The sequence below is a fragment of the Anolis carolinensis genome, chromosome 2 (assembly GCF_035594765.1).
Source record: "Anolis carolinensis isolate JA03-04 chromosome 2, rAnoCar3.1.pri, whole genome shotgun sequence".
Classification (NCBI taxonomy): domain Eukaryota; kingdom Metazoa; phylum Chordata; class Lepidosauria; order Squamata; family Dactyloidae; genus Anolis; species Anolis carolinensis.
In genome coordinates this window covers 136,101,012-136,107,011 of record NC_085842.1, presented here as the reverse complement: position 1 = coordinate 136,107,011, position 6,000 = coordinate 136,101,012, and positions in this window count along the sequence as shown.

Here is a 6,000-nt window from a genome sequence, read left to right as displayed (position 1 = left end):
AAATCCCCAGGATTCCATAGCATTGAGCCACAGCAGTGTAAAATGGTGTAAAACTGCATTAATTTTACAGTACAGATATATCTTTAGCCAACTTCTTCAAATGCCTCTGGTGGAACAGACTGCATCTATGAAAGCTTATGTTGAAAACATCTGTTTCCCTGTTAGTCTTAAAGGTGTGCTAAATTTTTCATTTGCATTCATATGCTGAAATGGGCTTAGCGTGAGTATGTCTTTGAACACACTCTTCATGAGAGAGTAAGCCTTGCAAATATTCATAATCCCCTCAGGGAGCTTTTTGGCCAGAGTGAGTATATAGCTTTAAATAATAAATAAACGTGATTGGAGGGATGGCATTTCTTGGTGTTTTCATTATAATAAACAGCAGGGATGGAAAAGATAGAATGATCCCCGGTAAGGAACCTGCTCTTATGAGGGAAAGCAGTGAGCATTTTAACTTCATAGTACTGGACAATAATAGGCTGCTTTTGAACTCACTGTGAGCATCTTCATCACTAACTGAAATGACAATGGCAAAGGGTGACAAAATTGCCCATCGCAGTTGCAAATCAAAATTAGATTGCCATGTAGGATACTTTGCTTATTTGAACTCATATTTCCTGGCTCCATCCCCTTGACAACTGAATTAATGCCTTGTGCAAAAACCAATCACAGGTCAATAACTGGCTCAGAAAATGGTGTCTAGAGGAGCATTTTGGCTTCCTTGACCATGGTCTACTCTTCCAAGAGGATGGACTACTGGCAAGCGATGGGGTGCATCTCACACAAGTAGGAAAACATCTTTTTGCACACAGACTCACAAACCTCATCAGGCGCACTTTAAACTAAATCCACTGGGGGAGGGGAACAACAGCCTGGCGAACACTATATTACCCACGACCACAGGGAACCGCCGTAAGGCTAAACGGAGGGCTGCACAAACACAGCAAGGACCAAGTACAGAGAGCACAATAATCCCAAATAAACAGTTCGAGGGGAGGTCACAGGGGCTTACATGTCTTTACACTAATGCTCAGAGCATGGGAAATAAGCAAGACGAACTCCAACTCCTAGCACAGCACCACACATACGATGTCATAGGCATCACTGAAACCTGGTGGGATGACTCCCATCACTGGAATGTAGCCATGGAGGGCTATAACCTCTTTCACAGAAATAGAACAAAGGGGAGAGGAGGGGGAGTAGCTTTATATGTCAAAAACAGTTACGTTGCAGAAGAAATGCAAGACTGTAATCCGGGAAACCAGCTTGAAAGCATCTGGATAAGAATCAAGGGAACCGGGACTCAAAAAGATCTTGTCGTGGGTGTCTACTACAGACCTCCGAGTCAAGATGAAGGACTTGATGAAGCCTTCTGTCAACAGCTGACCAAACAGGCACAAAGAAGAGATATAGTAGTCATGGGCGATTTCAATTATCCCGATATCTGCTGGAAAACAAACTCAGCCAAGAGTACAAAGTCCAACAAATTCCTCACTTGCCTTGCAGATAATTTTATGGTCCAGAAGGTAGAAGAGGCAACAAGGGGATCAGCAACTCTTGATCTAATCTTAACAAATGTGGAAGACCTGATCAATACAGTTGAAGTGGTTGGATCCTTAGGGGCAAGTGACCATGTGCTCCTGCAGTTTGCAATACAAAGGAATGCTGAAACTAAGACAAGTCAAACACGCATTCTGGACTTTAAGAGAGCTGACTTCCAAAAAATGAAGGAATTACTGAGCGGCATTCCATGGACGCCGATATTAAAAAACAAGGGAGTTAAGGATGGATGGGAGTTTTTCAAAAGTGAAATACTCAAGGCGCAAATGCAAACAGTGCCAACAAAGAAGAAAAATAAGACAAGTGCAAAGAAGCCAGAATGGATGTCCAAAGAACTTCTAACTGAGCTAAAGCTCAAAAGTGACATGCACAAGAAGTGGAAAAGGGGAGAAATCACCAAAGAAGAATTCAAACGTATAGCCAACTCCTGTAGGGAAAAGGTTCGCAAGGCTAAAGCGCAAAATGAGCTCAGGCTTGCCAGGGACATAAAAAACAACAAAAAAGGTTTTTTTGCTTATGTTGGTAGAAAAAGGAAGAAAAAGGAGGCGATAGGGCCACTGCAAGGAGTAGATGGGGTGATGGTGACAGGGGATAGGGAAAAGGCAGAACTGCTTAATGCCTTCTTTGCCTCGGTCTTCTCACAAAAAGAAAGCCATCTTCAACCTCAGCAACATGGAATGGACGAAGGATTGGGGGAAATCCAACCCCAAATAGGGAAACAAGTTGTCCAGGAACACCTGGCCACTCTAAACGAATTCAAGTCCCCAGGGCCAGATCAGCTACATCCAAGAGTATTGAAGGAACTAGCGGAAGTTATTTCAGAACCACTGGCAATCATCTTCGAGAGTTCTTGGAGAACAGGAGAAGTCCCAGCAGATTGGAGGAGGGCGAATGTGGTCCCTATCTTCAAGAAGGGAAAAAAGAACGACCCAAACAATTACCGTCCGGTCAGCCTCACATCAATACCAGGCAAGATTCTGGAAAAGATCATTAAGGAAGTGGTCTGCAAACACTTAGAAACAAATGCGGTCATTGCTAATAGTCAACACGGATTTACCAAAAACAAGTCATGCCAGACTAATCTGATCTCTTTTTTCGATAGAGTTACGAGTTGGGTCGATACAGGGAATGCCGTGGATGTAGCATATCTAGATTTCAGTAAGGCCTTCGACAAAGTCCCCCACGACCTTCTGGCAAACAAACTAGTAAAATGTGGGCTAGACAAAACTACGGTTAGGTGGATCTGTAATTGGCTAAGCGAACGAACCCAAAGGGTGCTCACCAATGCGTCGTCTTCATCATGGAAAGAAGTGACAAGTGGAGTGCCGCAGGGCTCCGTCCTGGGCCCGGTTCTGTTCAACATCTTTATTAACGACTTAGACGAAGGGTTAGAAGGCACGATCATCAAGTTTGCAGATGACACCAAACTCGGAGGGATAGCTAACACTCCAGAAGACAGGAGCAGAATTCAAAACGATCTTGACAGACTAGAGAGATGGGCCGAAACTAACAAAATGAAGTTCAACAGGGACAAATGCAAGATACTTCACTTCGGCAGAAAAAATGGAAATCAAAGATACAGAATGGGGGACGCCTGGCTTGACAGCAGTGTGTGCGAAATTGGAGTCCTCGTGGACAACAAGTTAAACATGAGCCTACAATGTGATGCGGCAGCTAAAAAAGCCAATGGGATTTTGGCCTGCATCAATAGGGGAATAACGTCTAGATCCAGGGAAGTCATGCTCCCCCTCTATTCTGCCTTGGTCAGACCACACCTGGAATACTGTGTCCAGTTTTGGGCACCGCAGATGAAGGGAGATGCTGACAAGCTGGAAAGCGTCCAGAGGAGGGCAACTAAAATGATTAAGGGTCTGGAGAACAAGCCCTATGAGGAGAGGCTTAAAGAGCTGGGCATGTTTAGCCTGCAGAAGAGAAGGCTGAGAGGAGACATGATAGCCATGTACAAATATGTGAGGGGAAGTCATAGGGAGGAGGGAGCAAGCTTATTTTCTGCTGCCCTGCAGACTAGGACACGGAACAATGGCTTCAAACTACAGGAAAGGAGATTCCACCTGAACATCAGGAAGAACTTCCTCACTGTGAGGGCTGTTCGGCAGTGGAACTCTCTCCCCCGGGCCGTGGTGGAGGCTCCTTCTTTGGAGGCTTTTAAGCAGAGGCTGGATGGCCATCTGTCGGGGGTGCTTTGAATGCAATTTCCTGCTTCTTAGCGGGGGGTTGGACTAGATGGCCCTTGAGGTCTCTTCCAACTCTACTATTCTATGATTCTATGATTCTCTACCAAGCAGAACAAAGGCAGCTACAGAATAACTGTTTAACTGGAGATAATCTATAAGAACATTATTTATTATTTATTATTTAGAGTATTTATATTTCGCCCTTCTCATCATGAAGGGGATTCAGGGTGGATCACAGAACACATAAATGGCAAACATGCAATGCTAATTATAACAATAACAAAACAGACAACAGATAGAGGCATACATAGGTTTTCCATCTTTCGGCACCTTTGGAGGCTGTGCTCGATTCTGGCCACCGGAGAGTGCTGTTGATCCATTTCCCTGCCGAAGAGTTTTCTTTGTTCATAAACTTCCTCCTTTTTCTGATCTAAAAGCCAAGCCTAAATACCTCCCGCTTTAATGCGGTTCCTCTTTATCTATTCACATTTGTTTGCAAACTGCTCAGTGGGCTAAAAGTCAGGAGCTCACCTTGACCCGGGCTTTGAACTGTCAACCTTCCAGTTGGTAATATTTATTGCAGCTTGGTGATTAACCTGCTATACTAAAGCTCAGTCCAACATAATATTCCCTTTTCTGGATCACATAATCTATGGTAGTCTAGCTGTTGTGATTCAGCCAGATGAAGATGAGGGGCCTGGAGTTTCAGGACCTGAGAGAGTGCTGGAACTAGATGCAGCTGAGGAGAAGGAAAAGGTGTGGTTTTTAGAGCTAGATGCATTATCTGAGATGGAGTGTGAACATAGAGCTGTTTTGGAATCTAACAGGCAGGGACAGGATCTCTCACCCACAAGGAGTTTAGCAACCCATGATAATATTAGCTCATCTGAGGGAGCAGCTGGCTTAGACAGAGATAGTAGACTGCTTTTGAGGGGGTAGAGATTCAGGTGCAGGAAATCAGAAAGAATCTGTGAGAAAGAGAGGCAGAAGCAGGCCCCTCAAGGTCAAAGAAATGCATTCATGTTTTGCAGTCCTTAATTCAGAGAGAGCTCTGTTGGTATTTTAGATTAAGCAATGTCACTATTCAAGTGAAGAACTCCTGTCTTGTTTCCAGTTCAGGCCTTTGTTCAAGACCCAAGATTTATGCCATGTTTCGATGCTGGTTTTATGAAGATACCTTTGGATTTATTTACATTACTTCTGGCACTGAAGTTAATGGTAACTATCAGTATCAGGTTTCCATCTTGATGGGATTCTGCGGGTTTTTTTACTGGTCCATGTTAGACACTAAGGCACTGGTCTAGCACCTAGCACCTCACCTACTTTTGTGACAAAGAGAAATAAATCTTTGCTTATAGGATATGATATCTTAATAAATAAGTAGCCCAATATTGTTGATGCAAAACAAAAATCAGACTGGATAGTCAGAGGTCAGATTGCAACGAGCATCTGTGCAAAAAAAAACAAAGTATTCTCTCTCTCCGGCGCCTAATGTATAGCTGGAATGGAGAACTCTGTCTTCGGTGATCGTGGCTGGGCAGCTTCTAAAATGCCTGTGTCAGTCCATCATGGTCCTGAATAGGAATTTTAAAAAAGAGAATATAACTCAGGTCATGGTTTTTTAAAGACAACACAAAAGAAATGCAGAAGGACAGAGTTACAGGTGAAGAAGCTACAAAAGTGAGGGCTTTTTCTGTGATGGCCCTTTATGTTGTATACAGTTTGTAGGTGACTCTTCAGCTAGTGACACACCTAATGCATTGTCCTCTTTCATGTGTCATTTGAGTACAAAACACATGGGATTGCAGCCTATGAGCCCCAACCAGGATGCAAGGCTAAACACCATTTAACCTTGCAGATTTTTACACTCTTGCTGTCACCTCTTAACGCCTAAATATTTATTTATTTATATGTATACTAGCTGTGCCCGGCCACGCGTTGCTGTGGCGAAGTCTGGTGGTATGGGAAATAAAGTATTGAGGAATTGGTGGTAGTTAAGGTAAAGGTTTTCCCCTGACATTAAGTGCAGTCATGTCTGACTCTGGGGGTTGGTGCTCATCTCCATTTCTAAGCCGAAGAGCCGGCGTTGTCCGTAGACTCCTCCAAGGTCATGTGGGATGACTGCATGGAGCGGCGTTACCTTCCCGCCGGAGCAGTACCTATTGATGCACTCACATTTGCATGTTTTTGAACTTCTGGGTTGGCAGAAGCTGGGGCTAACAGTGGGGGCTCTCTCCGCTCCCCC